The 27,739-nt window shown below is 46.0% G+C and overlaps 1 protein-coding gene across 5 annotated transcripts in view; it reads left to right on the plus strand.

The window, feature by feature from the left end:
- The first annotated feature begins 3,038 nt into the window (after window positions 1-3,038).
- The window catches only part of zfhx4 (zinc finger homeobox 4), an 86,860-nt gene continuing 62,159 nt past the window's right edge, over window positions 3,039-27,739 (plus strand). For 2 of the 5 annotated variants that reach the window (XM_034573042.1, XM_034573046.1), the window contains exon 1: window positions 6,725-7,184. The gene's annotated coding sequence lies outside the window, so the exon portion shown is untranslated. Of the gene's footprint in view, window positions 3,191-6,724; window positions 7,185-11,662; window positions 12,236-24,010; window positions 24,032-27,739 lie in introns of those variants that run through there. The other 3 variants (XM_034573043.1, XM_034573044.1, XM_034573045.1) reach the window with 3 other exon arrangements.

The raw sequence follows: 27,739 nt of genomic DNA on the forward strand, positions 1-27,739 counted from the left end.
CCCCCCCCTTGATGTCGAGATGTCAATCTGTTGCCATAGAACTGACCGCGCTCGTCGCTGACCGGGTTATTGGCCGTGTTGGGATGGCCCACTGAGTATCAGAGGGGAAGGAAAGAGGGGAATGAGGGGGGGGGGCATGGATGGATGGATGATGGGGTGGGAAGGTGGAGGGGTGACGGTCCCCTAGAGAGAGGAGGAGTGGGGGGCTCCTGGAGAACTAAAAGGACCTCTCGGACCACTAAATTGACATGTTGGAGCTGCGGGTTTGTCATGAGGAAAGCACTTAACTAAGCCATGTGACAACATATGGAGTAGCAGTCTTACTTTCATGAGGCCATTAAAGAGCAGGCCTTGTGTAATTTCACATCACATTTTCATTGATTTTAATTTGACTTATATAACGCTGTCGAATAATAGATTGTTATTATTATCATTACTGTTAATTCCCGGCAATTTTGCATTTTAAATTTCAAAATGATATCCAGAAAACAAATGCTATTTTCTTTCGTGCAGGTCTCAATATATAAATATGCAAATTGTAGGTAAATTTCTAAATTGGAATGAGTGAAATTATCTGGATCTTGTCATCAGTACATCTCCTCTTCTTTAACAGTGAGCATACAGGTGCCAGTGTTGCTCTGAGCAGCTTTACAGGTCTATAAGTGCATGTGTATCTAAGTGGTAATCAATAGAATTTGGCGTCGAGGCGGCCTGTGTGGATGTGTGTTGGTGCGCGTCACTCGGAGGCGTTTTGGGACTTCTTTTATATCCCAGCGTCCATATAGGGAGACACACAGTGGACGCGTGTCTATTAAAGAGGGATCAACAATGGAGAAAAAAAAAAAAAAAGGAGAGATCGGGAGGAGCACAGGGCCAAGTGGGAGGAGGGCAGGAGGGCGAGGGGACACTGAATGGAGACAGCGGTGGTGTTAGCGGTGCAGTGCGCATGGGGAGCAACGACTGTGTGTGTGCGTGCGCGCGTTGGTGCCCGAGTGTGTGCATGCACTTGTGGTCGGGTCACCCCCCCCCCCCCCCCCTTTACTCCCCCTTCTTCTTGTTGTTCTACATGCTTCCCACAACACTTGTTCTTCCTCGGGAGTATATGTGGCGCCGGGTCTGCGCCCTATCCGCCCTCGTGTGCATGGGGAGAAGACTTTAGGGGGTGGCGTGGATTGCTCTTTATCAAATAAACCGAGTGGCACCGGCGGCTGCAGGGACCCCACCGCCCTGCCCACCCACCCCTCCGTCCATCCCATGTCTCCTAATCCCCCCCACCACCCACACACACACACACACACACAATTCCACCCCACCTCTTCTTCCCCATGCATGCGGCTCGAGAGCCCGAGCAGCTGTGGTCCCATGTAAATTTTACATGATTGGCACCTCCTTATTTTACCTCTACTCCACCCCACCCCCTTCCATTCCCCTTATTTCTTACCCCCCCCAAACACACACACACAAACCCACCGCCTCCTCCTCTTCCTCCCCCCTTCCATATCATGTTGCATATAATGCACGGTTTATGTACTTGTTCCATCTCGACAGTGCACACTGGCTATCATGTCCTTCCCCTTTGGAATTTGCATACCTGATTATATGGTGTCCCCTGCAAGTGCTTGATTGTTGCAGTGGGGTGGTGGTGGTGGTGGTGGTGGTGGTGGTGAGGGGGGGGGGGGCTGCAGGTTATGTGATGCTGAAACGTGATATTTGGAGGAGGAGGGAGGGAGGGAGAGCGGGGGGGGGTCGCTGAAGCGGTTCCCCTTGACCCTTGAAAGGCAACGTAATCCCGTGTGGCCCCGTTTGATTAGGGGCTCTTCTTTTTTTTTTCTTCTTCTCCCCCCCCCACCCCCCCTGTCTTAATTGTTGTCATCGGGAGCTGCACTATCACTGTGCATCTGGAAGCACTTTGACATCTGAAGTCAGTGGGGTTCTCCAAAAGTAAAGAGGAGGTCGGGGTGGGTCGGGGTTGGGGGGGCGGCTCAGGAATCCTCAGAGGTCCGTAGAGGCCACGCAGGGGGTCCCCACCACCACCACCACCACTACCCACCCCTCAACAAAGAATTCTTGTTTCATTAGCCTTTCATTAACATACATGTAAGTCTTTCACCTGGTGCCACACTCAGCCTGGATTTATAATACATGTATAAATCATTTATTAATAACAATGATAATATAGCTTATATTTTGGGGGGGGGGGTCTAACATGCAAATTAAGTGGGGGGGGGGGGGGACCCTTATTGGCACAAGGTGTGTCTGTTTGGGCTCCTTGATATGAAAATGTTGGAGCAGCCCTGATCTAAGTGACTGAGGCAAAGAGCTGCATTGACAGTCTTAGTTTTTTTTTATCCCAGGCACTACAAGCACTCCTTTTTTTCTCTCTCCCCCTCTCTCTCTCTCTCTCTCTCTCTCTCTCTCTCTTTCTCTCTTCTCTGACCCCCCCACCTCTCTCCCCCCCTCTCTCTTTCTCTTTAAAAGGGAGCGGAAGAGTGGGCTGATACCGGTCTCATGTTTCCTATGGATTTTCGTTTATATAATCGATCGAAATGTCCCAATACATCGATTTCGGGTTCAGTGTTTTACAGACAAGCGTTTATGGCTCTCGATTTTACGTTAGGGATGATTCCAGTCGCGCGGGGGGGGGGGGGGGGGGGGGGGGGGGGACATCGACGCGCCAGGGGAAGTCAGCTGTTGATTTGTAAATAAAAGGCGTAAACAAACAAATACGTACCAGATGTTTCATGTATATAAAAAATATATATACATATATGAATGTGCAAAAGCCTTATTGGGGAGGGAGGGGGAGCCTAAGAAAGAGGGGGGGGGGGAGGGCAAAAAAGACAATACTGTGCCGCTTCTCTCCTTAATCAAATAAAGTGGTGTAAAAACACACACACACACACAAAAACATTTCCTTCCCTCTGAATTTCTCCTTGAATTATATGCCATCACCAGTGTGTGTGATTGCGGAATATTAAATTAAAGTGGGATAAGTCCGCACCGAGGCGGGCTGCGTCCAATCCGCAACTCATTTCCCCTGTTGTAGCACCGCATCACTGCGCTCCTCTCTTTTCAATGACAATGTGCCAAATCTGGGCATTTTGAAAACACTTTCCATATGCTATTATCGGATCGCTACTGAGCAAGAGAAAGACAGAAAAGAAGAAAAACGGAATGCTTTATACCAAAGGTACCGACTCTACATTTTTTATCTCTCTTCTCCTCCATTGGCTTTGTGCACTTTATGCTCTTTTTTTTTGGTGGGATTTAAAAGAGATAAGAGGAGGTGAATTTGAAGTTTTTATAACGATTGCATATTTATGGAGCGTTGCTGGGGCGCTTTAGGGCTGAGTGTGAAAACGTCGATAGAGTTTATGTTGAGCATCTACATGCAAAAGAAATGTTAGTTCTTTATTTTTTCTTCATTTTCTCCTTTGATTGTTTGAGAGGGAAATGTTTCTGTGTTGTGTTTTCTCTCAGCAAATATGTCGAAAGGACGTTTTTTTAGACGTTAATTTCGCTGGAATCACCGACATAATTCTGCCTTGATTTTTTTAAATGCATTTAATTGATTTTTACAACTCTGCACTTTAATTTAACACAAGTGACAGCTTGCAAGTTGTTTTACGTTCAGAGGATTTATGTGTCAGAATTTTACTTTTAGCTTATTCTGCTACAAATACACGTTTTAAATACTGGGCATATTTGGAAGAAATATTTTTAACGTGCATTTATTTCTATTTGGCTTAATTATTCTGCAAAGAATCTTTGTGTTTGTGGAGTTGCACTTACAGCTGGTTATTGGATGTTTTAATGGGCCTTTATGGAGCTTGTTTGTGTTTGTGTGTCTGTGTCGGTGTGTGTTTGCTGGAGCAGAGTTGGCCAGTGGGTCACTGTGGCAGGTTGCGGGTCAGAGCTGTGTGCTTCTTTTTTTTTTTTTTGGCGTGTTTCTGTGCGTGTCCTGATGGGGCACAGGGGTCAGCCATGCAACCCCATGAGGGCGCCGACGCGTTGGACAAACAAGGTGGAAGTCTGTGCGCACATCCAGGTGACCGCTTGTCGTAAACACCAGGACGGGCTGCAGAACCGACAATATTACTCCTTTAAAAAATATACACAGCACAGAGAATCTAACGGACACATCAAGTCAGCTTTCCAGTTCGACTTCATCGAATATATTGACGCACCAACAATGGTGGCATCCCCTGGTGTGTCACGCCAATATGGTAATATCTCCAGACGATTCCAAGTTATTGATCTACTGAAGTGACACAAGATCACTATGAGTGTTCAGCACCTTTCACACTGTCAATAGACGCATTAGAAAATAAAACAAACACGTATAACGTTCGATAATTACTCTGTTCTTTTTAAGAGTTTTAATTTGTGCCACCCCCTCCTGGACTGGTGCCACTGTGAAATATATTTCCTATTTGCATTAGATCACACAAATACTCGCACACTCGCGCGCACACGCACAGACATTAAGGCACCACAAGCAGGACAGACACACAGACACACACACACACACAATGTCAGACACACACAGACACCGGAGTTTACAGATAAAAATCTATAATTAATTGAGGATGCCGCTGATATGGAAATGGGACGAAATGTTAGTTAACGCGGTCCATTGTGGAGCGGCTCTCCGGAGAAAGAGCATCGTCTGCGGGGAAGGAGGGAGGGTGGAGAGAGGGGGGGGGGATTTACAAAACGCAGGAGGTTACGATAAGACGCCGCCTGTATCACTTCTCTAAATCCGCTTTGCACTTGAGCGTTTTCACTGAAAACGAATAAAATAACAAACGAAAGTTTGCAGAAAAATAGTCACCGGCGCGCACAATTTGGATCGTTAGAATAAAGTGGGAATAAGTACATCCTTTCAAAGACAGGGAAACGCTCGAGTAAAAAAAAAGAGAAAAGGCACGATGGGCTGTGTCTATAAAAAGTCCTCCGTTTGGCTGTTTTAAGAGAAATAGGTCCACTTCCATGCAGCTTGGAGAAGCCTCGACGCAAGCCACGGTGCGACTTATGGTTATTTTGCGCGTCCGCCTCAGCAGCGGATAGAGTGAACTCTCCAAGCCGTCTGTGCGCGACGCCTCCCAAGGCTGACAGGCTAGGAAAACCCCCCTGGAGGACAGGGAGGCAGCTGCAGCAGTAGCGGCAGCAGCAGGAGCCTTGGATCCGGGTGAAAAGTGACGCCTCTGCTCCTCACCCCGACCCACCCACCCCCTTTTGTCAGAGACCTCTCTAAACCCAGAATAAACAGCCGCGGGTCGGGTCGGGCTCGGATCTCTTGGCTTCTTAAGGATCCAGTGGGTACGGGGCGCAGTCCAGTCAATGTGGCTGCAAAGTAGACCTAGTAGTTCACTTGCCAGCAGCAGCCTTATAATCACATCCCAAGCCCCGGCTCATGCAGTTCAATTCACCCCCAGCTTCGATTTTTTTCCATGAAGGCGAACAAGATCTCTTGATTTTCTCCCCCGATTGAGACTGTGCAAAGTCTTCCTCTTGTCCAAAAGCCACTATTAAAAAAAAAACAACACAAGGGGGGAAACACACATTGCTTTGAGAGGGTATAGGGCCAACACACCGATGCACTTTCTAAAAGGACACTAAATGTAAACGCCTGTGAATGGAGCTTTGAATAGAGTGGGGGATTTTTTTTTTATGTGACCTTGTATTGGATTTTGCAGTTTGGCTCTGTTGAACCCACACGGGGCCTCGGCGGTCCCGAAAGGGCACTGATGGCTTTCCAACATGTGGCGGATTATACTCTGATGTTTCGTGGCTCTGATTTTTTTTTTTGGGGGGGGGAAAGCTTGGATGTTTACATGGACCATATGTGCCAACAGAGCGGTGTCCTCACCTGCATCAGGACCTAGGATGGCCAATATAGACAGGCAAAAACAGTCCGACCCGTGCGTAAATTCATCACGTTTGTGACTGCGTAATTACGCTTTTCTACATAAATATTGTTATTCCTATAAAATATATTCTACATAATGTGTGCAGGCCCGCTTTTGTCGTGGCACATAACGGTTTTGTAGTTTTTACGCACATCTTTGAAAGGTTTCTCATTGATCCATTCATGAATACTTCCACACCTCACACAGAAAGTCACACAAGTATTTTATTTTATATTCCAACATTTCTCCAAATCCACAACCACCGATCATCTACAGGAAAAGCAAATTCACCTGCAATGTCATAATCAATTAAATCAAATAGATGCATCAGAAACAAGATCTGTAAATATGAGAAAAATATTTCTTTTATATTTGTCAAATCAAGAAAGAATGAAAAGTGTGTTAACTCGGTGCCTTCCAAGCTGCAGCTCAGAAATATCCCCGTGCAAAAACCTGTTTATTTTATTATTATTATTATTATTATAGAGAAATATGACTTCTAAGCACTTGAGAGTAATCTTCGCTGCAGCCTGTTTGCTGTGCAGGAAGCGCTCGTCCATTGTTCTACATGTGATTTGGCCTCTGCAGAGAGAAGCCGAACAAAAAGGTCTCTCTCCGCTGCGCGCACGGACCCATGCCTCCGCCAGGCCTGCGTGTGCGCGTCATTTGCAATGTGGAGACTGTTGATCAACTCACTAATTACACTTCTCTCCTCTCTCTCTCTCTCTCTCTCTCTCCCTCTCTCTCTCTCTCTCTCTCCCTCCCTCTCCGTCTCTCTTTTGCTCCCTCCCTCTCTCTCTCTCTCCTATTCGCCCTCTCTCTCTCTCTGTGTCTCTCTACCCATTCCCAGAGTGCATATCGGGAAATAGACACACAAAGACATGCGCACTCAACTTAATCAGCCATTTTTTTTAAACAGGGGCTAAAACGATAATAATTAGCAGAATAAAGACATATCGGATTTTCATTTCCTTTCCTCCGTTTTCCCGACCCCTCGTCCACAAGAGAAACTGCGAGGCAGCCCGTCGACACGTCGCTCCGCCGCCGCCGGAACCAAACAAAATAAGGGATAGCTCTGAGACCGCTTGACATTTGTGGTTTTTACCCCCTCTTCCCAATATAAAGTTGGAGGATTATTGTAATTTTACCTGTTTTCTTCCACGTTTTTGATTGCCCGATCACGAAAGCCGCTGGATGTGACTGTTTTGTAAAACCCCGAGAGCAGAGACGAGAAGCGGAGGTGACGGCTTTGGAGAGAGAGGGGGGAAGAAAGTAAGTTTTTTTTTTTCTTTCCTTTTCCTTTAACTTTTATTGAGTGACTTTGGGGCTGTGTGTGTTAAATTTAGGGGCTCGGGTATCGATTATCTATCCCGCCCGTGGATCTCCTGACACCGAGGCTGCTTGGATAACAGGTGCTGGCCGCTTTTAGTCCCAGAATAAAGGCGGATATCGTGATGTTAGAGTGCAACTCCGGCGCTTCAATAAAACAAGGGGGCTCTGACAGGATCGGAGGCGTTCTCCCTTTACGCGTAGTGTCCGCAGGATCCCACGTCCAGACCTGCCGTTTTTTCTGCAAACTTTACACCGCTGGTAGTGAGGTCGAGCCGCGGCCACATCACACCCGATCGCTCCCCGTAGACACACCGAGGCGATGAGCGTTTCCTCCCCCCCGTTTGGTGGCTTTGCGGTGCGGATATGGTCTTTTTCGCAGGAGCCCGATCCCTCGGACATGTCCGCGTTCGAGCCTCCACTCGAGGGGGCTCGGGGCTGGACGTCCACCCCCCGTGCCAGACCCCCGCGACCACCAAACCATTGATTTTGAAGCGATCTTATGGACGCACCGCAGCGATCCGAGCCAGTTCTTTAACCCATGTGGTTTCGCGCACCTTCCAGGCATTCACGGCCAAAGTGACACGATCGGTCCTCCGACACGATCCCCCCTTTCCTTTCCGCCTGGAATCCTTCGCCTTCTATCTTGTCAAAACCACTCTCTTTACCACATTTTATTAGAGGATCGTGACCAAAAAGAAACGGACATTCGCCGATCACGGTCCACACGTCTTTACCTGCTGCGCTCGTTTAGAAAAAAGTAGTCGCACTTTTACCGAGGCGTGGGTGGCTGCGTCGTCCGGAAGGGAGAGCGATCGCTGGGCTACCGATAGCATGGCGAGTCCCTGTAGAGCCAGGCAACTCCTGAGTTACTTCCCCCCTGTTTCATCCTCAGCACCGGCATCTGAAACACCAGAGTGTGTCTACAAAAAAACTCACACTTTCATCATTTCACTGGTGTTTTACGCGTTTTTAAATCCCTTCCATCCACATCGTCTACAACTTCCATTTCCATCCTCGGTCCCCATGCATCCGAGCGTCGGTTCATCGGGTTATAATTCCCCTTGTATGAAATGTTTCTTAAATCCCAGAGATCTGTGGTTGCGAACATCTCCTTTAAGTTGCAGATTGCTCTGGTTTTGTGTCATTTAGAGGAACCAGAGCGCAGATGTGGGGGGGCTCTCCGGTGGGTTTTTACGCACTGTATTATGGCTGTTTTTTTTTTGTTTTTTTTAGAGGTAGACTTGGCTCGGATTGGGACGCGACAGTGACAGGGGGGGACATCGATCGCACGGGAGGAAAAAAAAAAAACATCAGGGCCAAGGGGCCAGTCTGTCTCCAGCTCGGGTACAGGCTGTGTATAGTGAGTGTGTGTGCCTAGAGGGACACTATACGCTCCCAATGAACGGTGCGCCAATATAGGATAGAGCTTTTTATAGGACTGTCTCCATTTGTACGCGGCTCTCTGGCTTTTTACGTGGATTTCGGAGCGTGTTTACCAGCGAAAAAAGACGCCTTTAAAGCAGCCTTCCCCCCCCAACGTGTCTCACTTTTAAATCTTTGTGGATTATGGAATGCGTACACGTTTTTTAAATATGACACAGAATGCACATTTATTTTGGAATCCAAAAACGGGATTTTCTGTATTATATCACAGAGCAAACAAGGAACACCACAACACCTTTTAATAACATGATTAGTTTTATTCGAATAATGATCAGAATAAATATCTTATTGTTTTTGTTTTTATTATTGTTGTTTCGTCAGAATACGTAAGATTGGTGTTTCAAATTTGAAATTCCTAAATTAAATAGAGACTTGTATTTTTCAGCAAATTAAATGTTAGATTAAATCAGATAATTTTTATAGTTTCACAAACTGGTGTATTTTTGGACTGCATGGATCTCATCTCTGGTCAGAGGATTTTAATTGCATTTGCATAGAATCCTTCATTTCATTCCAAAAATACAGCTGAGGCCTAATAATAATTATAATAAAAAAATGAAATTATTTAAAAAAAATCCAAAATGTGAAATAATGAGAGGAGATGATCCGGTGTATTTGCAGTCTATTTCATCAGTTAATGATGGCATTGTCTCACTCTGCAAATGAGGGAATTTTTTTGAGGTTTACGTTTGCAGAAGCCCAGGCCCCTCTTGTTTTTGTTTTTCTGCTCGCTTTGTGTCTTTAGCTCTTTCAAAGGCTGTGTGTGTGTGTGTGTGAGTGTGTGTGTATCTGCATGTTAGTTAAGCAGCTTGTAACATTAATTTCTATCCGTGGCGGTCGAGGGGAGGAATAAAAAAAAACATATATAGTGTGAGAGATGGGCGAGATAGCCCTGGGAGGACAATAGCTGTTGGCTTGAAAATGCCTCTTGATTATTAAAAGCTAATGCATTTTCAGCATTGCAGCCTTCATTAAGGGTGCGGATGGAGGGGGGGTGATGGTGGTTGGGGGGTTATGAGAGGGATGAGAGGCTACTGGGAGGAGGAGAGGATGGGAGAGGGAGAGAGGGAGAAAGAGAGAGAGAGAGAGAGAGAGGGAGACAGGGGCTGAGTCTGTCCTATAACTCCTGGGCCCAAGACACATGCAGCCAGAAGATTGGCTCGGGCCTCTCCTAGGGGTCGACAATGTGTCATTTCCACCCGGCTAGATTGCCCTCTGCCTATCTGATATTAATGTGCAAATCAATATTTCAAGGATTAAATTTCCCTTCTTCATTTTTTATGGTTTCTACCTCAATAAGTCTCCCGTCTAATAGAGGAGGCTGGATGATTTAGAAGCCTTTGCTGCAGAAAGAGAGAGGGAGACAGAAAGAAATAGAGAGGAGCTTTGCAACAAGGCTATCGCTGCATTTTAATGTTCTTCCTCGTGGATCCCCCCCCATAGGCCCTTGGTAAGGAGGGCTATATCGCTGCCTTACAGTGTAAAGACAGCCAATTTGGCTAAAAAGGCAGAAAGGGAAAATATGAGTCCGGTTGAATACTTAAGACGCTGTGGTAATCCGAGTAGCAGGTATTAGAGAACAGGAGCCCCCCCCCCCCCCCCCTCCCCTTCCTCAAAGACACACACACTCATCCAGAGCTACATCCAAACCTGCATTACCAGCCGTCATGCTCGAGCGAACAGTATAGCTTACTGCACGCTGGACTGCTATAACAATATATTTTTCCCTTCCTCCTTTTTTCTACTCCGCTTTTCAGCCTCTTTTGCATAGAAGCCCGTTTGACGTCCACCGAGGAGATTTACTCTCAGGCGCAATAACATCTGGCGTATGTGTGTTATAGAGATGAATCACTCTGACACAATGACCTGTGTATGATTATTGGGGAGCGTATTACCATAGTCATAATGCTGCATCTCATTGAAAGTCAACTAAATGAGCTTGGACCCTTTGACTCCCCATAGACCTTCATTAAGGGACAGTGCGCACACACACGCAGGCGTCTGTCTGCCAGTAGGTGTGTGTCTGTGCATGTGTGTTTATTTAATCCTCCTTCCTGTACCATCTGGTGCGTGTGTGTGCGTATGCGTGTGTGCGTATGCGTGTGTGCGTATGCGTGTGTGCATGCGTGTCCAGCAGCAGCACAGTGTGAACCCCCCCACCCTCGCCAGTCAGCCACCAATTTTTTCATTCCCCATTCAGCCTTTGCAGCAGAACTGAGTAGACTGTTTTAACATGCTCTTGATAGGGACAGTGTCAGCGAGTGAAAACAAGAAGACAGAGGGAGAGAGAGACAGAGGAAGAGGCACAAAAGATCTGTAATTGTAGCACGACCGCTTGGCTTCCTCCCTGATTCACGGCCATTACAATGTGAAAAGCACAACCGCCTGTCCTCCATTATTAAAACGGCAGGCCTACACACACTCTCACATCCATACACGCATACTCACTGGGGGAACCATGTAGATCTTTTTTTTTTGTCTCTTATTTGCGGCTCAAAAATAACTGCTATCATTCCGGTCACAGGCTTTGAGGAGATTCAATATTAAAGCTAATATCCAGCGTTTTTTCCCTCACACGGATATGCTGGTTAAATTGACAAAGTAAAATCATAAATTCTTCATTTTGACGATTCCAAGCTGTGCCATGTGTAGATACAATCCCAGCCACCGTCAGTGTTTGACTCTGACGGACCAAGTTGTCTTTCTCCTTCGCACTTCTTCTTAAGATTTTTCATAGATGGTGTTTTATGCAACATGTATTATGCAACCGTTCGAAGCATGTAGTTTTTTGATGCAAAGTGCTACCTAACAGCTGGATTTTCTGGAGATCAAGGTTTGATATTCTCTTGGTTATGTAGTGTGTGTGTGTGTGTGTGTGTGGTGTCTGCGAGACAGAGCGAGGGGTGACAGCCAGCAGTAGTAGTAGTGTCAGGGTCTTCTGGCTCAGGGAGGCCTGTAGGGGGAGAAGCTAAGAAGTCCACAGCAGCTCGGCATTATGTCTCAAAGAGGGGGGGCTTCCTGTGTCAGCCCTGGGGCACCACCGCTAACACACACTTTCTCTCCATCACACACACACTGTGCGAGAGGCGGAGGAGGGTTAAAGACTTGGAACGAGATCAAGCCCCTCCGTAGCTCCCGGGGTGGGAGCTTGTGAATATGCGAGTTTTAGTGTAATTAGCACTTAATTATATTAACATATGCAAATTGTCAGGCGGAGAGCTTGTACCGCCGGTGGGTATCGGCTGAGATACAAGTGACTCTATTGTACCGCCACGGCAGAAAAGAGAATAATGGGTGTGTGTAAGGCAACCAGCCAGCCAGTCAGCCAGTCCACCCCCCGTGCGAGCACATAACCAGCTAGCTCATTTAAGTCTCGGGCTGGCCGCTTTGCCAAATTTCATTAGTCGCCATGACGACTTGGCTAATTGTGCTGACTAATGTCCCCTGATCTGTTGTCAGTCAAGATGGGTGTGTGTCCTCGTGCCCCCAAAACAAGAGAGGGGGCAGAGAGCGAGAGAGAGAGAGAGAGAGAGAGAGAGAGAGAGAGAGCGAGAGGCCCGACTTTCCTGAACCAACTCCTATTTACACACGTTCTGCTTCTACAAGCATTTGCATATTCAAAAACACCCTGCCGTCTTTCCTCGTCTGTCTCGGCGTGCGTTTGCATGTGCACACCTGCACTGGCAAGGTCATGCGCATGTGGCGGCAACATGTCAGAGGGGAGGGCGAGGGTTCAGTTTCGTGTCGTGTCTCAGTTTGTGTGTGTGTGTGTGTGTGTCACATGTGCAGTACACTGCTGCCTGTGAAGCAAGACTTGGACTGCGAGGCTGTTATGGCCCCTGTGTAGCGACATGGCTGAATTTGTTTTTGATTATTGTACATGACTGGGACTCTGGCAATGAAAAGCTCGGGCCTGAATAACAGGGACAAGGAGTTCTGCCTTTGAAAAGCGTCAACCCTTTTCACTCCGTCCAAAATTATGTAATTTCAACACATTTTTAGAGTTACCCCCAACCAAGCAGTAGGACTTCTTTTTGTCTGGGGGAGAGGGGGGGATCTATTAGATGTTGTGTGCCTCCCGCTAGCCAAAGGTGGATAGACATTGGGCCTAGTTGGTGCTACTAGTACTTGCATGCTAATCCTGTTTTTTGACAGGAACGTAAACTGATATAATTGCTTTTCAGTGGCAGGAATGGCGGTTTATACAAGTGTGAAAGCACGGGAAAGGGGATTAGCATTATTTTGCATAATGCTGGGCAGGCGCTGAATGGGGCATTGAACGCTTGACTGGGTGACAGAGATGAAAGAGAGATGAAATGCTTCACCCCTCTTCTTTTTTTTTGCCTCCCTCCCTCTCCATCTCTCCCCTCTGTCTCCGGCCGCTGTGGCTGGCGGAGAGGGACTGTGTTTTCCGGAGAGCACCCCCGGAAACGGCAGGCCCCCGTGTTTCTCGCTGTTTGTTCTGGTGCCAGCAGATGGAAGGTGTCATGTGAGGCAATATGTATGATAATAGAGTAACCGCGGTAAACTCCGGGCTTCCTAAGCCTCCATGTATATACTAAACTGCATCCCTAAAGCACTGGAGTGTGCAATTATGTAGTGGATGGATGTGGCTCAGGTAGCTTTTACATGGAAGGAAGGGAGCGGCTTTCATGGATCAAATCAAACTACACTGTTCTTACATTTTCCTTTATTGAGATGTTTACCCAGGATTTGGTCGGATATCGTCTGGGTAGAGGGGAATGTGGAACTGCGAGGCAGGTGTGTTTTATGTGAATGCCTGGGTGTGTGTGTGTGTCTGTGTGTGTGTGTGTGTGTGTGTCTGTGTGTGTGTGTGTGTGTGTGTGTGTGTGTGTGTGTGTGTGTGCGTGTGTGAGCTATGGTAGTCATAGGCGGGGGCACGAGGGTGGTGACGCAGCTTAAAATCGCCACTGTGACTTCCATATGACCCAAATCGACTTTGTGCGTAATTTATGATCAACCGTCATTATTGCTATTGCATCTGGTGTATGGAAATGATCCAGGGTTGAGGGAGGGACGTGAGGTTGGGTGGTGGAGAACATGAACGCCACAAAGGCTGCTGTGGCCTGTTTTTGTTGTCTCTCATTGGACAGGATCCTCTTTCTTTGACCTTTTGCACGCCTTCCCTTCCCTTTCATATGCTAATGCAGGGCCAGGGCCGAGGAGGAAACACGCCGGAGCTGAGTGCAGGAGGACAAAGACTCCTCTCTCTTTCTCTGCCTCCTTTCCACGCCATATCTCCTCTTTTCTTGCCTCTTCCCCTCTCAAGCAACTTGACAGACTTTGGCGTGAAAGGAAGTGAGTGCTCAGTGGATAGGAAAGGTGGGGATGGCATTGTTGCCGTGACCCGCGCCACCTGTGAGGATCAAGTGCACTGCAGCGATCCCCGGCCATGTTTATGTGGACACATTTTTGAGTGGCCCTTGTAGTGGGTATTGCGGATCGGTAATCGTTTGAGCCGTGCCGCCGGTAGTGTTGTAGCTCAGGCCAAGTCAGTTGAGGAGTGATTTGTTGCTTTTCCAGTGGCGCTAGTCGAGTTGTCATAGCCGGGTCTATATTTCTCCTCGGTCTGCCTACTCTATCTTCTAACAACCAGTAAAGCGCTGTCTCTGGTGGGGTAAAAGGATCCTAATATAGTTACTACAACTCTCCCCCAGCATAATGCTCCAGCGCTCCACTGTGGAGCATGACGTGGTTTTGAGGCTCTTTTGGCTCTGTTATGGGAAGGGGGCATGTTATCTGTAGGAAATGTAATTTTTGTCCTCATTGAAATCATTCATTATTGAGCTCGGTTATCTAAATGTTTTTGTTGCTGTTGGTCCAGCGCCAGTTAGGATTGCGTTACCCCCTCACTCTCTCTCTCTCTCTCTCCTTCTCTCTCTCTCCTTCTCTCTCTCATGTCTATGTCTGTCTCTTTCTCTCTCTCTCTCTCTCTCATCTTGCCAGGCCTTCATCGGTCTCTTAAGGGAAAATAGAAAAGAGGGGGATTTTTCTCTTCCCTCTGTGCTCTGTCCCGTTCTCAGGCTCTCGTGCCTATTTTGCATCAGCCGTCTCATACAGGATATTAGCCGCAGAAGAAAAAAAAAAAAAAACACGGGTCAGGGTATTTCATTTAGAATAATATGTTTATTCTTTTCATTTTCAAAGTGGAAATGGAGGGGAAGGGGGGTGGGGGGTTTCTGTCGGGTGGGGAAAGAACAGTCGGGGCCGTGTGTTAGGGGACTCTGTCTGTTTGATCTGAGGTCCTGTTGGCTCTGGGGGTGGCTGAAATTCCCAGGTTCAGGTCAGATTAAAAAAAAACCCGAGGCCCTCTCTATTTCACTCATACTGTCTCACGGATTTGCTCGATGTGCGTCAGTGGATGTTGTTTTTTTTATTTTTCCTTTTGACAGATATGGCAGACAGGGGAGTTAATAGTTAGCAGCGATAGGGGGATTTGAATGCAATGCTCACCCTCCTCCTCCTCTTCCTCCTCGCTGATATCTCTGCACCTTTGCTTCATTACTGTACATTTCCGCCACTGCTCATTTCATCCCCCGCGAATCAGTATAGCTGCGGTTACCTTTCAGACTGTGACATTTGTTTGTCCTCTGTACTCCTCGATTCGCTCACTGTGAAGGATGCCGCGCTCGGCCCCGCAGCTCCGTGCGATTGCCTCAAAGTCCTCATCTTACATATTCAACAAAGAATTCAGCAGCCTTCTGTTTCAGAAAAAGGTTTGTCCCTCTTGTACTTACCAAGTAGCAGGAGAAAAAAAAACGGCCCTTACAAAAGGTTATATGCCACATTTTATCGATTGCTCTCAGAAGTATTTTCATAGCTGTAAAAGCTGGTGAGGCTAAAAACAAAAAGCAGCAAAAAAAAATAACTGCCCGGCTACCTGATGCAAACAGAAGTTAAAAAAGACGAGCTCAGACTAAAGAAGGGGGTGGGGGGGAGTTAATGAATGACTAAGATTCTCCAGGTTTGAGAAAAGATACACCACAATAGCACAAGACGTCTCATGACAAATGATGCATTCTCTCCCTTGTTGGCCAAAGACAAAGGCAGGGATTGAAAAGGCAGAGAACCCAGTCATAGGACATATGCCCATAAACAGAGCTTTAGGGGGGAAAAAATGGAGAAATAAGAGATTGATTCTGTGTATGTGCAGAAATGATTGAATAAACCGTCTGCGTCCGATCACCTTTACCTCTACTCCCCGGCTCATTCACGTTATTCTGTATGTGTGTCGACGTCTGCGAGCGCCTCTGTATGCATGCATATCGCATGTGTGCGACATGATTGGCGTGTGGTATTCCTGAAGGCAATAGCATGTGGATATCAAGGCCATTGGCAGGGTTCGTTAGGGAATAAGTGGATAATTAATTATGCATGAGTTGTGGGCATAAACAAACAGTGTAATGAGAGATGAGACGAATTTACCAAAGAATTTAACTCCAGTTGCACGGAGACTTCTCAATTGTTTTTTATTATTATTTTTATTATTATTATTATTATTATGAACTATACTCATTTGACTTAATGGACAGCATATGTCTCAAACAGAAATACAGATGTTACTATAGTTGCAGGTGACATATGTGCACAGTATTACAAAACAAAATACTCCCTTTTTTTCCAACGTAGTTCCCAGTCTGATCTAATATAGTCAAAAAGAAAAGTATGTGTTCCCTCAACTCCCCTGAGGAGACTCCAGCCAACACTATCCCTCTCAAACCATGCCTCTTTTTTTTTTCTGGCCTGGCACCAGTCGTGGAATAATCTTTAATTATTTGCTTTTAAAAGAGGGAAAAAAAAAACAAGACTACTTTTTTTTCTTCTTCTCCCGTGACAGTAAAGAAGAAGAGCAGAGCAGGCGCAGGAATGTTCTTGTATATGAAATTGTAGGTATTAACAGGGCTGGTTTTGTCAGTGGTTTTTCGCTGATGTATCAGCTCCCTGCCCCTAGACTAAATAAAGAAGGGGAGTTTTCGCCGTGTTTCATCCCCGCTGAGATGAGCAGATATAGGGAGGCTATGGAGGGAATTGTTAAAAAAGCAAAGTATGGCTGAGGAACGGAGCTCTGCCTTAACACAGTACTTAAACAAGTGTCACGATGTGGTGATGGATGGTTCACTGGCCTTTGTGGCTTATTGGAGAGATACTCACCCTTCTACCAGGTTTTTATTAAAATAGAACACAGTGCATTTGCTTGCCCTTTCCCGGCTATATATTACACATAATTAAAAAGAAATATACGTATGTCTTTTTGAGCGTGACTTTGCTTCGCAGTAAGCAGAATCAGTGTGTGCATGTGTGTGTGTGTGTGTGAGAGATACTGCTGACTCTGGTCTTCAGCTGCCTCGTCATTGACCCCCACGGTCCCCCGGTTGCCACACTAAATACATTGTAACACACACACACACACACGGAAAGAAGCTTGAATTTAATTTTTTTTGATCATTTTTCTATGCTACACATTCGATTTCAGTATGTTCTTGTGTCATTTATTTAAAAATAATAGTGGTTATTTCTTACAGCAGACTCTAAAGTAATGGTTCAATTTCATCCCGGTTCCCTCTCTGCAGGCTGCGTGGCCCCGGATTTCCGTGACATGTCTTTTTTCCCCCCTTTTTCGATAAAGGAATATTGTGGCGCTAATCTAAAACCACACTAATTACATCTGACAGTTGTTTGTTTGTAGTGAAATCCAATTAAAATGTACACTTTTCAACTCCATTGCTCATTTTTCTTCTCCCTCTCCCCCCCCCGCCCTCCCGCCATTCTCTCTTTTCTTTTTTTTTTGTCTCCCCCTTCCCTCCCACGGTAACCAGAAAAGAGCCTATGATGGCATAAATAACAACTGTGCTTTCCTTGTGGTTTTTGTGAGAAGAGGGCAAACTCACAACAGCTGTCAGAAAAGGGGGTTTGTTTGAAAAGCAAATGGCTTTGGTCTAAAGTTCATTTGGAGACCTCTCTAATTAAATAGAGAGCCAAAAGCTTAAGTTAATTAGTAATTCCCTGGGTCCAGAAATTAGACCTGTCACGAGTGTTCGAGCTCTCGGGAACCCCCCCCCCCCCCCCCCCCCCCCCCCAAAAGGTATGTGTGCATTTGTGTTTTCGTATGTTTTTTTTTCTCTCCACAAAACTTTCATGCACTCCCATCTCTGTAAACAAGTGTTTCCCGAAATGTGTGTTTTTATCTGCGCTTTTTCTTACGCAAGGCCCCGCACATTCCCCCACCCCTCGAAACGCTCGAGACATTAATGGCCTGTTTGTGGCGTGTCACAGAAGTGCTCGGGAGATGTTTAAGCGAGAGGCACATAGCTTGTGGCGTCAGTCAGGATACCTGCCCTATGATTATGTTTATGAAGATAATGACAGGGCTGGGGTCGCGCTGAGTACTGTCTTTAGAAAACAGTTGGGGTTTGAACTTTAAACTTTATTGTTACCCCTGGAACAGAACGGGAAGGTTTCACTCGCCATGTCCGAGAAACGTCTTCACAGTTAACAAGGTGTCTCTGCCTTTCCTGACTTAACTCACTGTAAAAGCAGATGTTCTCTTCTCTTCTCTTCTCTTCTCTTCTCTTCTCTTCTCTTCTCTTCTCTTCTCTCCTCTTCTAAGAACAGGTTACGCAAAGCTGACATTGACACAATTGAGAGACACGATGTCCCTACTTGTTCAGACCACGTTACAGCAATAATAAGCATTTGAAGACGCTGCTGTGAAACAAGGCATCGACTATACACTTTAAAAAGCACTATCCACTAGCTGCACCGCGGGCCTGTTTTTCGGTCAACTGATACTGATAGGCGTCTTTCACCAAATAGGGCAACATTTGTGACATTTTTTCCCCCTCTCCTAAAAAGGAATGAACTTTTGGCAGCACGTAGCGGGAGTTGCTACATTAGTTTGCAATGCCTCATATTAGGTTCCCAAATATCAGCGGAACTTAACTGCTCTTGCAAAACTGATTTCAGCGCTGGAAAAGTGCTTCATGTTAATAATTTCAGGCCGCTGAGCCCGTGACCAGGAAAGTATTTTAGGGCTATATCATTGCTGTTTTGTTTTTTTGGAGTCTTAAAATAAGTCACACGTACAAGTTGTTTCACAAGCAGCAGTGTTATCTTAACATAAAATAAGCAAAGGATCCGAGGCTGGATGTGGTTGATACAGCATAACCAGCCGTTTATATTTGCCAGGTGGATGTGAAACGTCTGCGTCAGAGACTGCTCCCTGTGTCTGTCTGTTGAGTGTGTGCTATCCTTGACTGACGTGGACAGTGTTTGCTTAACCTCTTCTGCGCTGCACTACCACGGCCTTGTCAATTTAAGTGTGTGTGTGTGTGTGTGTGTGTGTGTGTGTGTGTGTGTGTGTGTGTGTGTGTGTGTGTGTGTGTGTGTGTGTGTGTGTGTGTGTGTGTATGTGTGAGGGGGAGAGAGAGGGTGAAGGAGAGAGTCCAGCAATGGTAGCTTTCATTTTTCACTTCCCCAGCATATTTTTTTGCCAAACAAACCTGCTGAGAGGCAGAGTGAGAGATATCGAGGGGTCTGAATCAACACAAGCGAGAGATATTTGTAATGTCATTTTCCTGGACTGGTCTATAATGGTGGGCACCTGCAAGCTCCATAGAGAAAACGTACATTTTAGAGTTTTCAAATCAGCGAATAATCCCAGCCCTAACCGAGCCACTGTCTTCAACACGCAAGAGCTTTCGCTTATTCACTGGAAGCACAGGCTTGACGCGAAACAGAGCCACATCAGAGTCTGTCCCACTACGCCACCTCGCTCTGTGACCACCACCTCAGCTTCTTAAAGACTGAACTACAAGTCCCCAGACCCACCAAATTTCATATTTGCACCTTTTGTACAGTGTGGTATAAAAGTCACGACATTCCTGTTTTAACAGGCTGTGTGAAAGGGGCTTATAGTATTGCGGAGATGAGGTTGTGTGTGTGTGTGTGTGTGTGTGTGTGTGTGTGTGCGCGCGCAGTCCCATGCTTTTTGCCCCATCCAAAAGATAAGGTTGTGATTTATGTAACAGCTAAGCCCTTTCATATTGTGTATGTTGTACCTTACAAGAGCATGATGCGCAGGCTAGATTAATATTTATTTAGCGCAGGCAAATCAAGGATTAAGCAGTCATCATTTTAGCAGTAATCCACGTCTCTGGTGAGATGCAGAGACAAAGAGAGGCAGATTACTAAACACATAACACCGCAAAACCACAATTAGTTGGTGACTCGCTCTCCCCAACTGGGCAGAAAAAGGGACCGACAGGAGATCGGCAAATGTGCACAAACACGCGCAAAGTTGCGTTTTACTTTACTTGCTCTCACAACCTATTGTTGTCGCTGTTTGTCTGCCTCTCTCCGACTTTTAACCACCCGTTCTCACCCTCCTTCCTTCAAAAGAATCCCTCTTTGAAATTAGCGGTGGTTTGTCTGATTCACTCATCTGACGTAAATGTGTCTCATGATCTTTCCACTGTCCGAACACACATGCGCACACACGCACACGCACACACTCACAGACACACACAGGCTGACTGACACACATGCATGAGCAATGAATACTTCTTTCTTAGCTCCAACCACGTGGGAGAGGGACAGTTTGCTTATACTGTATGAGTCTATGTCTGTGTGTGTGTGTGTGTGTGTGTGTGTGTGTGTGTGTGTGTGTGTGTGTGTGTGTGTGTGTGTGTGTGTGTGTGTGTGTGTGTGTGTGTGTGTGTGTGTGTGTGTGTGTGTGTTATGAGAGTTACTTGGGAGTCTGTAAATAAAATTACATTCTTTGCTAATTGAGTTAAACTGCTTTGCTGGAGATGTGGCAAAAAAAAAGATGAAAGCTCCCAGTGTATGTTTTGTGTTTGTGTGCCGCAAGTGTGTGTGTGTGTGTGTGTGTGTGAAGTTGAGTGCGTAGGGTGGTAATCCAGTTAGCTCTTAGCGCTCTAAAGTGGTAACCGAGGATACCGTGTGTGCATCGCCATAGTAAGGTATAACGTTAAGCACAGGCAGAACCAAATTTGGAAAAACAATGAACAAAGAGATGAAGCTGAAATTTAAAAAAAAAAGTGTGTGCGTGTGTTTGTGTGTGTGTGACTTCGTTCGTCGGAGTGTGTGTCGTCTGTAGGAGGGCACCCCTCACATGGGGAGCAACAACGAGGAAACAGCAAAGGGGCCAAATAGAGCACTGGAGGAACTGTTGCAGTGTAGCAAGGGGGGGGGCTGATATGAGAAAGGGGTGGTGGTGGTGGGGAAGGGGGGGTCCAAACCAGATGTGAGGGCGATTGAGAGAGAATAAAAAAGAGAGATAAATAAAAAAAAAAAGAATGAACAGACGTGTCATGCTGCGATAGAGAAAGACAGGCAGAAGCTCAGAGAGAGAGAGAATGCCATCCTCAGTTCCCCTTTGCCCTCCTTCCTCTCTCTCTCACCCGGCCACTGAATGCTAATAGCTTTTCTGCTTCACCCTCCCCCCCCCCTCCACACACACACACACACACACACATAGGCGCACACATACACCCCCCCCCCGTCCAATCCCTCCCCATGGACACTGCGGCATTGTTTGTGGCAGTGCTTCTATTCTTTCAAACTTAATTACCTTCTTGCCTTTTGTGGCGTCAGGGGCTGGAAGTTTTGCTCCGTGGCGCTGGAGGTCGTCACACATTCTTTTGGCGGTGCATTCCCTTAATCTTGAGGGTGGAGGTGGAGGTGGAGGGCGAGGGGGTGAGAGGGGGGTAAAGAGACAGAGGAGAAGAGTCTGGAGAGCAGAGCTTTTACCAGGGCGTGCTTCGAAGGTGGTTATAGTACACCACCACCACCGCCCGCACCCCCCGTGCACGTGTGCACGGTCATAATAGTCGGGGCATAGGCTGCCCTTTGTTTGTGCGGTTCATTTCCAATCAACCCTAATTAACTAGAGAGTGTTTCCAGATTGCCGGCAAAAGAAAAATCCCCCTTTTTTTTCACTCCCATTGGTCTTTGCTGTTTTGAGTTCGAGGAAGCGGAGGAAGAAAAAAAAAAAAAACTGGAGGCATTAGCTATGTAGATTGGCTTTGCCTTTGATGCTGGAAAAATCTTTAGCAAGGGCAGTAAGTGGTGACTGCGACCCGGCAGTGTCTGACTGTTTATTTTCATGTTTCAGTTTGAGTTTAGTTTGAAATATTGCCTCTTCAGAGGCGTGAGACTTGTGCATATATTTAGACTGGACTGTGTAAGCACAAAGTCCATTTGTAAAAATGTTAAATCCAGTCAAAGTTGTCTTTAATCCATTAAACTTTGTCTCCATGAAGCCATACAAGCAGCGGATAAACAGTGGCATTGACTTTGGACCCACATCCAAAGAATCATAATGAAAAGCTGCTTAATGGAAATAGATGTAACTTGTGCTCTGTATACGCTTAATAGGATATTTTTTAGTGGACTGGAGCTCATGAGAGACTTTTCCCCCATCAGCCTGGCTGAAGTTAGGCTACGGTGAAATCTGATCCTAAATCAGATTTCAGGACTCATCAGTGGAGTGATACGACACTGACAGAGAGGGGGGAAAAGGCAAACATGACCTGTGGGTCCACAGTTCACTCATGTGGTCAACAAGTTTGTTTGTGCTTACTTGATTATTTTTGCTTCCCATTACGCTCTCATCTCACATATTGCTGCTTATATATTCTATGTTACCGAGATATATATAATTTTTTCGAACAATGGTCTATCAGCTATGGACCTCGGGGCGGTTGGGTGTAATGTTACCTGAGCAACCAATGAGACCAATTAACTTGTCATCAACCTGAGGGATAGAACCTGCATACCTGCTCCAGGAGAAGAGAAAAAGGCCACTTCCATCCTCTACATTTCTGCTCATTATCCTCGTTCCCCCTCCTCCTCTAAATCCCTCCATTCTTCTGCCTCCTTCCCTGCAAACCAAGATCATTGCTCATGTAGGCGTAATTTTGAGTTTGATTCGCTAAAAGGCATTTTTTTGCCGAGACGGTAATTTGTCGAACAAGATTCCTGTGCTAAATGGAGTGGCGCTTGCTTTAGGTGTCTGGGCTGCACCTTGCAATAATGATAAGGTGTCTCTTTGGTAATGAAGGCCTGTGCTCGCGAGGGAGAGGACAGGCCGACAGGAAAGGGTGTGGGGGCATGTGGAAGATCTCCTGCATATAACGTCTAATATTACACCTCCAGGCAAGAAAAAACAAGGGCTGCATAAAAGCTTACGGTGAGGTTCAGAAGACACAGAAACAATTGGTCATGCACATATCCCCTCTTTCCTTCTCCTTTTTGCACTTTTCCTCCCCTGTCCTCTCTTTTAAGACTTTAAACCGAACGCATTAGGCCCTCTTCTGTAATTCTGTGCATGTGCCTGTGCACACATGCATCAGCGCTCTTTGCTCCTCTATCGCCTGCTCGCATTGTGAAGAGGGAGATAGTTCCCTCCTCCTTCATCCACTTTGTTTTTCTCATCCCTCCGTTTCTGCATGGCAACAAATAAACAGGTCTAATTAGACTAGAGTAGGCCTATTCATGGCACTGACAGTGGGAGATGGATGCAGGGGCTTTCACAGCGTCCTTCCCCTTTGTCTTTGGCTAATGCTTGGTGACATTTTGATAGAAGATTTGGTGTTAGACTGAGGGGCCACATGCAGAGAGAGGGATGACCTTCGAGGAGACCTCAAGGGGTGGACATATAGCCCTGTCTTCTGACTTTGTTGTTTGACTTTGCCGGGCTTTACGGGTCACCTTTAAGATTCAGCCAGGATTTAATTTCACCGCTTATTACATACACTCACATGTGTGTGAGGGGAAAATTTCAGAACTCAAGATGACCACGTCCCAAAGCACAGATCTGCCTAATTCCAGTGTTTACAGATGTTATAAATATTCACAGCGGCATTAACGGCGCTGTCTGCCCTTGCGTTAAAATGTCGGACAGTTAGCGACGACGAATTGGAACTCAGCAGATTCCCCGTGTAAACAAAGACGACAGTGTGGCGACGTTGCAATTACAGGTTTGGCATTTAACAGGCTGCGACTCTGGGTAATGTGCGATAGTCTTGACAGGAGGACAAAAGCAGGACGAGGACTAACTCACATTCATGGGAGCTCAGCACCACAGGCCTGCACTGTGGACACTTTTTATGCCTCATGAGCACATTTATTTTGAGTGATCTGGCTTAAAAACATTGACATGCAGCGCCTGACAAATGTAGTTTTTACCTGTGTGGTGGTTTTCCTGCAACACATTTGTCCACGTTCTGACTTTTTGTAGGATGCAACAACTTCTACCTGGGTGCTTTGCGAGTCAGAGAGAGAGAGAGAGCGAGAGCGGAAAAGTGGGAAGACGAAAAAAAAAAAAAGAAGGAAAAAAGCGGAGAAATCCCCTGCTTTTGACTGCCTCTCTGTCTCTGGGGGAGCTATGGAAAAGCAGATGGAGGGATATGGAAGAGAGAGAGAGAGTTGAGGGAAGAGAAGAGGGGGGGGGGGGGGGGGGGGGGAAACAATAGGCCAAGGAGTCTCTCAGCCCCTCTCTCCCATCAGAACTAGCAGTGTCCAAAGCAGGCATTCCTGGGCTATTATTTGCCTCTCACTGAATCTGATCTGCCACTTTAATTACCTTAGTGTGTGTGTGTGTGTGTGTCTGTCTGTGTGTGTGTTTGTGTGTGTCTGTGTGTGTCTAAGAGAGAGAGAGAGAGAGAGAGAGAGAGCCTGTGTGCATGTGCATGCGTGTGAAAGCAAAGGGGACATGCTTAATTAAAAAACAGAGGTGGGAGCGGCTCTGGCCATTTCTTTTGTTCTTCTGTTATAAGAAGGGGAACTGTTTCTGCGGTGTGGAGAAACCAGGGCTTTATTGTTAGTTTCTCACTCTCCCTTTATGTATCCCGTCCATCTATCGCTCTCTCTCCGGTGGAAGTAGCCTGGTTGGTTAGCAGAGCAAAGGAAACCAGTGGGGGACACAGAGAGCGAGCGAGAGAGAGCGAGCGAGAGAGGAGGGTTTCTTAGCGAGCGGTAACATGATCTGCCTTAAAAGAAGCAGTAGTGGGCACCGCTGCTGTGAAAGGTGTGAAGCCCGGGGAATGGAGCAAAATGAAAAGAAGCAAGCCGTATAATCTTTCCACCCATTTACTCTCGAGACGAAAATGTCACGTAATCAGCTTTCACAGAGCTCATTACAAGTTATTATTTAGATCTGCGCAAATCTAACAATCTCGCTCCCTCTGAGCTCAGGAAGGTAGACGAGGGAAAAACTCACTTGATTGCAAGACCAGACATCGTATTGTAATACTCCTCCGTACGGCCATGCTAAATTGACACATGCTGAATGGATCAGGATGCAAATGCAAAGAAGTTTGGAAAACATTAAGCACAAGTCACATGTTGTTACCTACTTTGTTTGCCAGTGTTCTGTCGGTGTAGCAGCAGAATTACTGGGTTGAATAAGAACCAGAGGTAACAAATTAATGGACGCGTTATTACGTTATCGTTGGCAGGCGGTGCGCGTGTAAACAGCTGCTAACCTGTTAGCATTAGGGGTGATATATCAGTGCCAAGTGCTTAACACGTTGGCTTATCCATAAGACATAATTCCATACTTAAAGTGTTCGGAGATGCATAATTCATAAAGTGCGGTGTTTTATGTCCGAGCTACAATTCAAAGGGGTTGCTCCCCAAATGAAATAAGCAGTCGAGTGACACCACTGACAAGTAGTAAATCCTGTCGTATGCATCGCATTAGCTCTAAAAACCCGCTGCTTCTGAACAGTTTTACACTCAATCACGTTTAACGCAAGCCACGGTGAGAGGGACGCTGGTGGTAAAATAAAAACTAAATGTATATGTTCGACGGCAGGGGCAGGCCGGCCGTGTTGTTTTGGTGCAGAGCGTAATTAATGAATTATGGTAGAAAAAAAGAAACTGAGAGAGTGGTAATTTGAGTGGAGCCTTTATTTTATCTTCTTTTTTTTTTCCCCCACACAGCCAAATTAATCTTGTTTTATTCTGCTGCCATATAACAGCAGTGCAGCTAAAGATGAAGATATACGTTTATGGAGAATCTGTGTCTGTTAATGCCGTGCGTTCTCATGGCATGACGCATGTTTGGCCTGCTTCCGCTCCTCGCCTGCTCAGAATGCAGAGCTAATTGCCATTAATGTCTTTGCAAGTGTGAGTTAACATGCAGACAGGTGTGCAGCGTGGGCCCCTATAGGTGTCTCCGTACGTGTTTTAAGTGTCGGCCCTATAGGTGTCTCTGTGTGTAGACCATACTTGTCTTCTTGCTGTGACAGTCATGTGGTGTTTACTGCATTTGGAGACAGGTATATTAGTATATTAAACACAGGTATTTTAGTCACAAAAATGTAACGATTTTCAAGAGATGGCAGACAATTTACACTCCAAGTAGTAAACACCATTGATTTAAATACTTTTGAAATGTTGAAAATGTTACTAATGTTTAAACTAGATCAATGTTTTACCCCTAACTTTCCAAAGTTATGCTCAGAGGACTATTTTGTATTGATACACACAGGCTGCACAGACGAGCATAAAAATTAATTTTCTGCTCCTTGTGAATTTTTCTTTAATCTCGCAAATAGAGACACAGAAACGGAGTGAGACACGGAAAGGAGGGGGGGGTGGGGAAAGCATAATTTCTCTCTTTTAATCTATCACTAGTCCCCATGGAATCATCTCCGGGATATGTCAGATTAGACCTGATTATAGCGCGTGCACACACACACATGCACCCACAAACATACTCACACACATTTGATTTCCTACCTCACGCTTTTACTGTCCCTCCCACTGGCTTTGTTTAGCCCTGGATTGATGCGGATTAATCCTCTAATTGCTTTGTAGCTTTGTTGTGATGGCGAGGGAGTGTAGGAAAAGAGAGAGAGAATTAAGCAGCAGGTGGATTGGGTTAAAGGTTAACATGGCTCTTTAAAGCTTTCTTTTAATGCCAGCTCATTTACACGCAAGCATCTGAAAGGCGCTGGTACTGTATCAAGTGGAGAGACACTGCCGTGGACAACTCGTTTTCATTTGTGGCGTTTCGCTGAGTAAGAAAGCGTTATCCTCTGAGTAGTAATGAAGATTCCATTCTCAATCTTTTAGTCTCTTTATCTTTATATCCCGATGTGGTTGTGACGCTGTTGTTTCTACTTGCTCTCATGATGAGAAATTAAGCCTGAGATTACACAATGACATGATTTCGGGGTGCCCTGTGTTTGTGGGTTTAGGAGACTCCTACTCTACGTTCTGCACGCAAGTGTGTTTGTGTGCGCCTTTGCATTTGTGCCTTGTTGTGAAAAGCCAAGAGATTGGAGTAGCGAGGGGTTGAGAGATGGGCAGCCGCCCAGGATTGATAACATCTCACTGGTATTCCAAACATCATTCCTCATGGAAGCTTGTTCTCTCTCTCTCTCTCTCTCTCTCTCTCTCTCTCTCTCTCTCTCTCTCTCTCTCTCTCTCTCTCTCTTTCCTGTTATGCTCCTGCATGAAGAAAAACACATGGATGAAATATTCTTTAATTTCCCGATGTATTCCTGTGTGAGATCCTCCCCTCCGATATTTCCCCAGCCGGCAGCATTCTGCATTTCCACATGTTCAAGCGCAGTCGTGCACTTAGCAGAATGACCATATTCAGTGTCTTACTTCTCTTGTCCGCACAGAGACAGTCATACCTTCGGGGCATTAATAGGTTAATAGGTGCTGCCTAATTAGCAACTCCTGACTGGTAAGAACATGCCAAGACCGATTTAGCCAGTGATTGAGGAATCTTAAAGGCAGACACTAACCTTTCTGCCTATGTGTTTTTTTGATGGACTAATGTGCGTTATTCTTTTCAAAACTGCCCCTTTGAGGGTTTGCAGAGCCAGTATGTTCTAGCCTGAAATCATTATCTTATATCACAGCATACCTGGGACACAAAAGACGCAAATCTGCTTTCAAAATAGCTTTCAGTGTTGCACAGTGGTATGACGATCAAAGAGTATTTTTAACTGGCTGCCATGGAAGCTGCTTCATTCATTTATACCTTATTT

Source organism: Hippoglossus hippoglossus, chromosome 20 (genome assembly GCF_009819705.1).
Source record: "Hippoglossus hippoglossus isolate fHipHip1 chromosome 20, fHipHip1.pri, whole genome shotgun sequence".
NCBI lineage: Eukaryota > Metazoa > Chordata > Actinopteri > Pleuronectiformes > Pleuronectidae > Hippoglossus > Hippoglossus hippoglossus.